Source organism: Pelodiscus sinensis, chromosome 16, assembly GCF_049634645.1.
Source record: "Pelodiscus sinensis isolate JC-2024 chromosome 16, ASM4963464v1, whole genome shotgun sequence".
NCBI classification, from domain to species: domain Eukaryota; kingdom Metazoa; phylum Chordata; order Testudines; family Trionychidae; genus Pelodiscus; species Pelodiscus sinensis.
This window is the reverse complement of record NC_134726.1, coordinates 41,505,808-41,515,261: the sequence shown is the minus strand read 5'-3', so window position 1 is coordinate 41,515,261 and position 9,454 is coordinate 41,505,808.

Here is a 9,454-nt window from a genome sequence, read left to right as displayed (position 1 = left end):
GAGTTAGCTTAGTCAGACATCAATCTTCTGCACTTCTCACTAGTGATATTGCATGTATTGTCCTCTTCACTAGGGCATGAAACAACCCTCAATACTACAGCCTGCTCTCATGAAAGAGAAACAATCCTGGTCTATCTGGGTTTCTAAGGAAAGAAAATTTAAGACGTCACAAGAAACCCAAGGTCTGTGAAAACCATCTGCTACCAAGGGATAGATGTATTTTATTCCTGAGTAGCCCCTCTAAGAATAAGTTACTACTAGTCTTAGTGAGAACTAGTTTTATATTTTATAAAAATTAAAATACAAATATAAAACCATGCACGTTGCATTTTATGGTAGACAGATGTTTACATTAAAAAGTTTTGTTTTTAAACAGCTTTTAAATGGAAATGACATATATAATTACCAGGTAGGGTAGAGGAAATGAAATACATTCAAGAAGCAGAATACAGGGGGACTGAAGACACAGTTTTGGCCATCCAGTCTGGTATATTATATGAATACATTCAGCATTCTTGAATCTCTGCAAAGATGATCATGCCTTAACTGTCTCTGTGAAACTTCAGTTGCTGAAGGCTCTCCTGATTTGCAGATGCATAGTGCACTACAATTAAAGTACCCTAAATACATTGCTAATATCACTTTTCCTTGAAAGCACTTAAATGTAGGTGCCACAAGGATCTTAGGCTATTATAGCTGGGAGAAGAGCTATTACAATGTGGTCCACGTTAAGATTGAGAATCCCTTGCTTCAAAAAAAGCAGATTTTGACTCCCTCAGAGATCTGATGGGTAGAATCCCCTGGGATGCTTACATGAAGGGGAAAGGAGTCCAGGATAGCTAGCAGTATTTTAAAGAAGCCTTATTGAAGGCACAGAAAGAAACCATCCTGACGCGTAGCAAGAGAGGCAAACGTGGTAGGAGACCGGGTTGGCTTACAGGGGAAATCCTTGGTGAACTGAAGCACAAAAAGGAAGGTTACAAAAAGTGGAAACTTGGACAAATGACCAGGGAGGAGTTTAAATGTATAGCTCGAGAATGCCGGGGGGTTATCAGGAAGGCGAAAGCGCAAATGGAATTGCGACTGGCTAAGGATGTGAAGGATAACAAAAAAGGTTTCTACAGGCATGTTATCAAGAAGAAGGTGATCAGAGAGGGTGTGCAGCCCCTAATGGATGAAGGAGGTAACCTAGTGACGGATGATGTGGGGAAAGCTGAAGTACTCAATGCTTTCTTTGCCTCTGTATTCACGGACAAGGTTGGCTCCTGGACTTCTGCGCTAAGTGATGCAAGATGGGAGGAAGATGGACAGCCCTTGGTGGGTAAAGAACAGGTTAGGAACTATTTAGAAAAGCTAAAGGTACACAAATCCATGGGTCCGGACTTAATGCACCTGAGGGTACTGAGGGAGTTGGCAAATGTCATTGAGGAGCCTTTGGCTATTATCTTTGAAAAGTCGTGGAGATTGGGAGAAATCCCAGATGATTGGAAAAAGGCAAATGTAGTGCCCATCTTCAAAAAAGGGAAGGAGGATGATCCAGGGAACTATAGGCTGGTCAGTCTTATCTCGGTTCCTGGAAAAATCATGGAAGGGACCCTTAAGGAATCCATTTTGAGGCACTTGGATGAGAGGAAAGTGATTAGGAATAGTCAGCATGGATTCACAAAGGGCAAGTCGTGCCTGACCAATCTGATTAGCTTCTATGATGAGGTAACTGGCTCAGTGGACGTGGGAAAGTCAGTGGATGTTATATACCTTGACTTTAGCAAGGCTTTTGATACAGTCTCCCACAATATTCTTGCCAGCAAGTTAAGGGAATGTGGATTGGATAAATGGTAAGATGGCTAGAAGGACGGGCCCAGCGGTTAGTGATCAACAGTTCGATGTCAGGATGGCGGTCAGTTTCTAGCAGAGTGCCCCAAGGTTCAGTTCTAGGACCGGTTTTGTTCAATATCTTTATTAATGACCTGGATGAGGGGATGGATTGCACCCTCAGCAAGTTTGCAGATGACAGTAAGCTTGGGGAAGAGGTAGATACGCTTGAGGGCAGAGATAGGGTCCAGAGTGACTTAGACAAATTGGAGGATTGGGCCACTAGAAATCTGATGAGGTTCAACAAGGACAAGTGTAGAGTCCTGCACTTGGGACAGAAGAATCCCAAGCATAGTTACAAGCTGGGGACCAACCAGTTAAGTAGTAGTTCTGCAGAAAAGGACCTGGGGGTTACAGTGGATGAGAAGCTGGATAAGAGTCAATAGTGTGCCCTTGTAGCCAAGAAGGCTAATGGCATGTTAGGTTGCATTAAGAGGAGCATTGCCAGCAGATCCAGAGATGTGATTATTCCCCTTTATTTGGCTTTGGAGTATTGTGTCCAGTTCTGGGGCCCCCACTACAAAAAGGATGTGGACAGATTGGAGAGGGTCCAGTGGAGGGCAACCAAAATGATTAGGGGGCTAGAGCATATGACTTATGAGGAGAGGCTGAGGGAGTTGGGTCTGTTTAGTCTGCAGAAGCAAAGAGCGAGGGGGGATTTGATAGCAGCCTTCAACTTCCTGAAGGGAGGTTCCAAAGAGGACAGAGAAAGGCTGTTCTCAGTAGTGACAGATGGCAGAACAAGGAGCAATGGGCTCAAGTTGTGGTGGGAGAGGTCCAGGTTGGATATTAGGAAAAACTATTTCACTAGGAGGGTGGTGAAGCACTGGAATGGGTTACCTAGGGATGTAGTGGAGTCTCCATCCCTAGAGGTGTTTAAGTCTCAGCTTGACAAAGCCCTGGCCAGGTTGATTTAGATGGGATTGGTCCTGCCTAGAGCTGGGGGCTGGACTTGATGTCCTTCTGAGGTCTCTTCCAGTTCTATGATAAGGGGATGGTTTTATGAGAACACGATCTTGGTAACTAATTGACCATTCATTATCAGTGGGAAATAGGTCAATGGAGGGATGATAGGAGTTACTATAGAGAACTTTCTGGGTGTCTGGCTGGTGAGTCTTGCCCACATGCTCAGGGTTTAGCTGATCGCCATATTTGGGGTCAGGAAGGAATTTTCCTCCAGGGTAGATTGGCAGAGGCCCTGGAGGTTTTTCGCCTTCCTCTGTAGCATTGGGCACAGATCACAGCTGGAGGATTCTCTGCATCTTGGGGCCTTCAAAGTATTTGAAGGCTTCAATATCTGAGATATAGGTGAGAGGATTATTCTGAGGGGTGGGTGAGATACTGTGCAGGGGGTCAAACTAGATGATCATAATGGTCCCTTCTGACCTTAAAGTCTATGAGTCTATGCAAAGTCAATCTACCTTGATATTGGGTTTATGAGCTAGTTCTGCAGTGTACTGAATATTCTAGCTGAAAGTCTCACCTATGATTGTAGGAAATCAAATATCTTTTGAATACAAAGCCACTGTGTCAGTATTGTCTTGGTTACTGAGATTATCTGTGTGGGCTACAATGTGTTGTACAGACTACCACTTTACCTCTTCAGAAATGCAAACCAAGACATTCCTACTACATAGGAAATCCATTTACACAATTAACCAATGTGCCTGGTCTCATTGGTTAATCCTAACGGTTACAGCAGGTCCCTTCTCCGCCCTCCCCCCTCCCCACACACCGCTACTTCTGTATCCGAGGCAGGGGAGCAGGCAGAAGCTGGCGCTTATAGGGAAGATGGCTTTCTCCCCAAGCCTTGGCTCCAGTGTGGCCTTTCCCTCCCCCCATGCTACTGCCTTCCTCAGAGGCAGCAGCATGGCGGGGGCAGGTGGGAGCCCGTGGTTGTGGGGAGCCGGCTTAAAAGCAGTCACCCCACAAGCACCAACTGCCACCTGGCCCCACTAATCTATAAAACACTAATAGAGACCCAAAACAATTCGTTTTTCAGGAGAAAAAGAACATTCTTCCCTCAAATTCAGGGCTGCTCTTCTCATAGGAGGTATAACCAGGGCTTGACAAACAATACAGTCTACTCGCCCGTGGCAAGTAGATTTCAGTCCCATACTGCACATTCACGGCGCGCGCATGTGCAGTATGGGGCTGGTGAGCGGTTTTCGCCGCCGTTCGTCAGGCCCTGGGTATAAGAAGAAGTTACTCACCCTGTGTAGTAACGATGGTTCTTCGAGATGTGTCCCCGTGGGTGCTCCACTCCAGGTGGTCCCTGTGGGTGCTCCACTCCAGGTGTCGGGTCCCGTCCCGGCGCCGCTGGTCGGAAAACTTCTATAGCCGTAGCCGAGCCGGACCGCGCGGCGTTCGCGCCTTTGCAACGGTCCGGCTCTCCCTTGTCAGTTCCTCTCACCGCTCGGTCTCTGAAAGATAAAGCAGAAAGACCCGGAGCGGGGAGGAGGGTGGGGCGTGGAGCACCCACGGGGACACATCTCGAAGAACCATCGTTACTACACAGGGTGAGTAACTTCTTCTTCTTCTTCGAGTGGTCCCCGTGGGTGCTCCACTCCAGGTGAGTATAAAGCAGTAACCCAGAATGCGCTCCGGGTCAATTATTTTCTACTGTGGACAGGACTGCAGAGGCTACCGCGGTATCTGAAGCCCACCTCTTAGTTACGGCATAATGCCGTGCGAAAGTTGCGCTAGAGGCCCAGGTAGCTGCCCGGCAGATATCCGCAAGGGGAATACCCTTTGCAAAGGCAGTGGTAGTCGCTACTGCCCGCGTAGAATGAGCCCGAGGTAAAACAGGTAGAGGCTTGTTCCTAAGCGAGTGGCATTTCGTAATACAGAAAGTAATTAGTTTTGCAATGCGTTGAGCGGAAAGCGCTTTGCCCTTTGATCTAGGTGCCAAAGATACCAACAGCCTGTCCGTGCGTCTCCATTGACGTGTTCTATCTATATAGAAAGAGAGCGCACGTCGGACATCGAGCGTGTGAAACAGAGCGTCCCTAGTTGAAGAATGAGGCTTGGGATAAAAAGTCGGGAGGACCACAGGCTCGTTAATATGGAAGGAAGAACAGACTTTGGGAATAAAATCTGGGTGTAATCGCAGCGTCACTGTATCTTTGGAAAAAACCGTAAAAGGAGGGCTTGCCATCAACGCCCCCAGTTCACCTACCCTTCTTGCCGATGTAATTGCAAGGAGGAAGACTGTTTTCATTGTTAACATATGCAGAGAAACTGATGTCAAGGGCTCAAAAGGTGGGTACATAATGGTGTCCAATACTAAATCAAGATTCCAAGAAGGGGAAGGCGCCCTTCGTGGTGGATGCAAGTTTAGGAGCCCTTTGAGGAACCTCTTTGTAATTGCATGGGAGAAGAGCGAGGAACCTTCTATTGGCTGGTGAAAGGCACTGATGGCTGCCAAGTGCACTCTTAGGGACGATAGTGCCAGCCCTGAAGTCCGTAAGTGAAGGATGTAGTCCAAAACGTGTTGTAGAGGAGATGAGAGAGGGTGTATGTTGTTCTGAATGCACCAGTTAGCGAATCTCCGCCATTTCGCAAGGTACGTGTTCCTCGTAGAGTCTTTCCTACTGTGTAGAAGTATTGTCTTGACCTGCTCAGAACAGAGATTTTCATCCCCTTTTAACCACTGAGGAGCCACGCCGTCAAATGCAATGCCTGCAGTCTGGGGTGTAACAGCGTGCCTCGTTCCTGAGTAAGGAGATCTTGGTGAAGAGGAAGAGGGTAAGGTGGTTGAACTGACATTCTGTGTAAGAATGGATACCAGGCTTGCCTGGGCCACGCTGGCGCTAGCAAAATGACAGTCGCCGCTTCTAAGCTGATTTTCTCCAGTGTCCTGGAGATAAGCACTGTGGGGGGAAAAGCATACAGAAGTGCCTTCTTCCATGTGACCAGAAGCGCATCGCCGAGAGAGCCCTTGCCGAGCCCTGCTCTCGAGCAATACAGGCAACACTTCTTGTTGTTGTATGTTGCGAATAGGTCTACCTGTGGAATCCCCCATCTCTGAAATACCACAGAAAGTACATCTGTCCTTATCTCCCACTTGTGATCCGTGGGGAATTGTCTGCTGAGAGAGTCTGCAATTACATTGGCGGTGCCAGGTAAGTACGATGCTGCTATGGTTACGTTGTTCTGTATGCACCAGTTCCAACATCGCACTGCTTCGGCGCATAGGGATCGTGACCGTGCTCCTCCTTGTCTGTTGACATAATACATTGCGGCTATATTGTCCGTCAGTATCCTCACTGTAAGACCTCTGATGTGGGGAAGAAAATGTTTGCATGCGTAGAAGATTGCCCGAAGCTCCAACAGATTTATGTGCAGACGCCTTTCGCTGGGAGACCATTTGCCCTGAATTCGTTCGCTGCCCATGTGGGCCCCCCAGCCGATGAGTGAGGCATCCGATGTTATCTGTACCGATGGTTGTTGTCGATGGAATGGAACCCCTGGCAGAAGGTTTTGCTTTTTTGTCCACCACTGCAGAGATCTTTGGACATGCGGAGGTAGGCATACTATCTTTTGGATGTCGTGCCTCACAGGGACATAAACTGTGGACAACCAATGTTGGAGACCCCTCAGGTGGAGGCGCGCATGAGGAACTACAGCAGTGGCCGCTGCCATGTGACCCAGGAGACGAAGGCAATTGTGTACCGATACCATCATGTTGCTGGTTAGTATGGTAACGAGATCCTTGATCGCTTGAAACCTTTCGTGAGGTAAGTAAGCTCTTGCCATGCGTGAATCGAGGTTTATCCCTATAACTTTATGAATTGCGTCGGAATAAGTGTTGATTTTTTTCTGTTGAGGAGGAGGCCGAGTGATTCGAACGTTTGTTCTACCGTCGCCACCATCTGTGATGCCTCTTGCTGCGTGGCACCTTTTATTAAACAATCGTCCAGGTATGGATATATTATCACCTGTAACCGACGCAGATGAGCTGCCACGACAGCCAGGGTTTTTGAGAACGCTCTGGGCGCTGAAGCCAGACCGAATGGTAGAACCCGATACTGAAAATGATCGTGGCCTATCACAAATCGCAGAAAACGCCTGTGCGCGGGATGTATTGTGATGTGAAAATACGCATCTTGTAAATCGAGGGCAGCGAACCAATCGTTGACATCGAGGGATGGGAAGTCAGTGTCACCATTTTGAAGCGCTGTCTGCGAAGATAACGATTCAGACGTCTTAGATCGAGAATGGGTCTCCAGCCCCCGGTTTTCTTTTCCGTTAGAAAGTATCTGGAATAGAACCCTCTTCCCCTGAACTGATCGGGGACCCTCTCTATTGCTCCGATATCCAGGAGGTGATGGACTTCCTGTCGCAGGAGATCCTCGTGAGATGGGTCCCTGAAAAGGGACGGGGAGGGTGGGGTGGTGGGAGGGATGGAAGTGAAAGGAATGGTGAAGCCGCTGCTTATGACTTCCAGAACCCATTTGTCCGATGTTATTTCGACCCATTGATGATAGTAAGGTCGTAAGCGGTGGTGAAAAATGGGTTTTGTCTGTGTAATGACGATTGGTATGGTGCGCTTGCCCCCGACAAGGGAGTCAAACTTGCTGTTTTGAGGCGGGCGTGCCCGTCACCCTGGGTGGTGGTGGACGCCTTCGTTGAGGGCGCTGTCTAGGTCGCGATTGGTCGAACGGATGATTTGTTTGTCTCCGAGACTGATAATTGTACCGTCTTTGGTATGGAAAATAACGACGGCGGCGGAATGGAGGTGCGTACATCCCCAGCGTCCGAAGTGTCGTTCTTGAGTCTTTTCCCGTGTGAAGCACCTCATCTGTCTTTTCTGCAAACAATCTCACCTTGTCAAACGGGAGGTCTTCTACCTTGGAGTGCAACTCCTTGGGCACTGCCGTCGTGGCGAGCCAAGAAGAGCGCCTCATGGACACCGCTGTTGCCACTCCTCGAGCTGCTGTATCCGCTATATCCATGGCTATCTGAAGATTGGCCTTGGAACATGCATAGCCCTCCTTGAGGATCGATCGTAACAACTCTCTGTCCGCCTCCGATGATCTTTGGGACAGGTCTGTAAGTTTCGCTATACTGTCGAAGCTATGATTCGCCAACAGAGCTGTATAATTCGCTATGCGAAGAAGCAAGGTGGCCGATGTATAAACCTTTCGGCCAAATATGTCAAGTTTCTTTGCCTCTTTATCAGCCCCCGCATTCTTCAATTGTGGGTTCTTAGCCCTTTGGAGAGCTGCGTCGACGACCAAGGAGTTTGGTTGCGGGTGAGTAAACAGAAATTCTGAGCCTTTGGATGCTATAAAATAACGCTTCTCCACCGGTTTTGAAGTTGGTGGAGTCGAAGCCGGGGTATTCCAAATCTCTGTTGCTGATTGGAGGATCGCCTCGTCCATAGGAAGAGCAACCTTAGATTGTTGTTTGGGGTGCAAATTTCTCCAGAGTTTAAACTGCTTCGTTGGAGTGTCTGCTATCTGAACCTCTTGAGACTGGGCTACTCTCCTAAAAAGGTCTTGAAATTCTTTAGTGTCGTCCGGGGGAGATGGATCCCCTTCAAACACTGCATCGTCTGGGGAAGATGACGAAATATCTTTTTGAGTTACAGATCGTAATTGATCGTCCATATCTGATATCTGCCCTTCCTCGGGCTCAGATAGCTGAACTGAAGGCGAAGGATTCTGTTGACTAGGCGATGCCCTCTTCCAGTTTTGAATTGGAGATGATTGACGTGCCTCATGAGGAGTATGGCAGCAGCAGTGATGAGAGCGAGAATGAGGTCTTCCATATCCCGAAACTGACCGATGACTTCTATATTCAAAATGGTCAGGGGAAGACCTTCGCGAGGAATATCTGCTGTCATACCGCCTATGATAAGATCTAGGCGGGGAGTAGCTAGGTGAGCGGGATCTGTATGATGATTCCCGACGATAGCAATGATATCGTTCCCGATGGTCAGAATAATGAGATCTTGACCTACATCGAGGAGAAGGCATTTTTGGGTTATGAGACAACGGAGGATGACTAACCCTCGGTGAATGAGAGGGAGAAATTGAAGGCTGAGGTGAAGGTGAAATTGAATGCCTTCGTGCTGACTTTCTAGCAGCCTTTGTCGGGACTGCTGAGGCAGGGGGGGCCTCTCCCCCTTGCATTGATAAGGAACAACTGGTCGGGGGAGGAATAATCTCGGCAGCATTGTCCGCAGGCATTAACATCCTTCCCGGCACCGCAGGCAGTTGGTCATTCGGTGCGGCTGCGATAGCAGCATGATCTGCCGGTGCCGACTCGGCACGGTGGGGGGCGATCTGTCGGCCCCGTTCGTTCCGCTCCCCGGTGCCGTCTGGCAATGCGGCATCCGGTGCCAAGCACCGTGCCGGCTTGTCTTGGCTTCCAATAGCCGTTTGCGGTGCCGCTCGATGCGGCTGGGCAGACTGTCGCGGCTCCAGCCCCTGTGGCGGTGCCGAGCGTTCCGCATCAACCGTGCTCTCGGCGGGGCGCAGAGCCGGTGCCGATAACGAGCGGCTTGCCGCTTGCGGCTTATGCGACCTGCCTGGTTGCGTTGCCGCCCCGGAGACACCCGGCTTGTGTCCCTGAC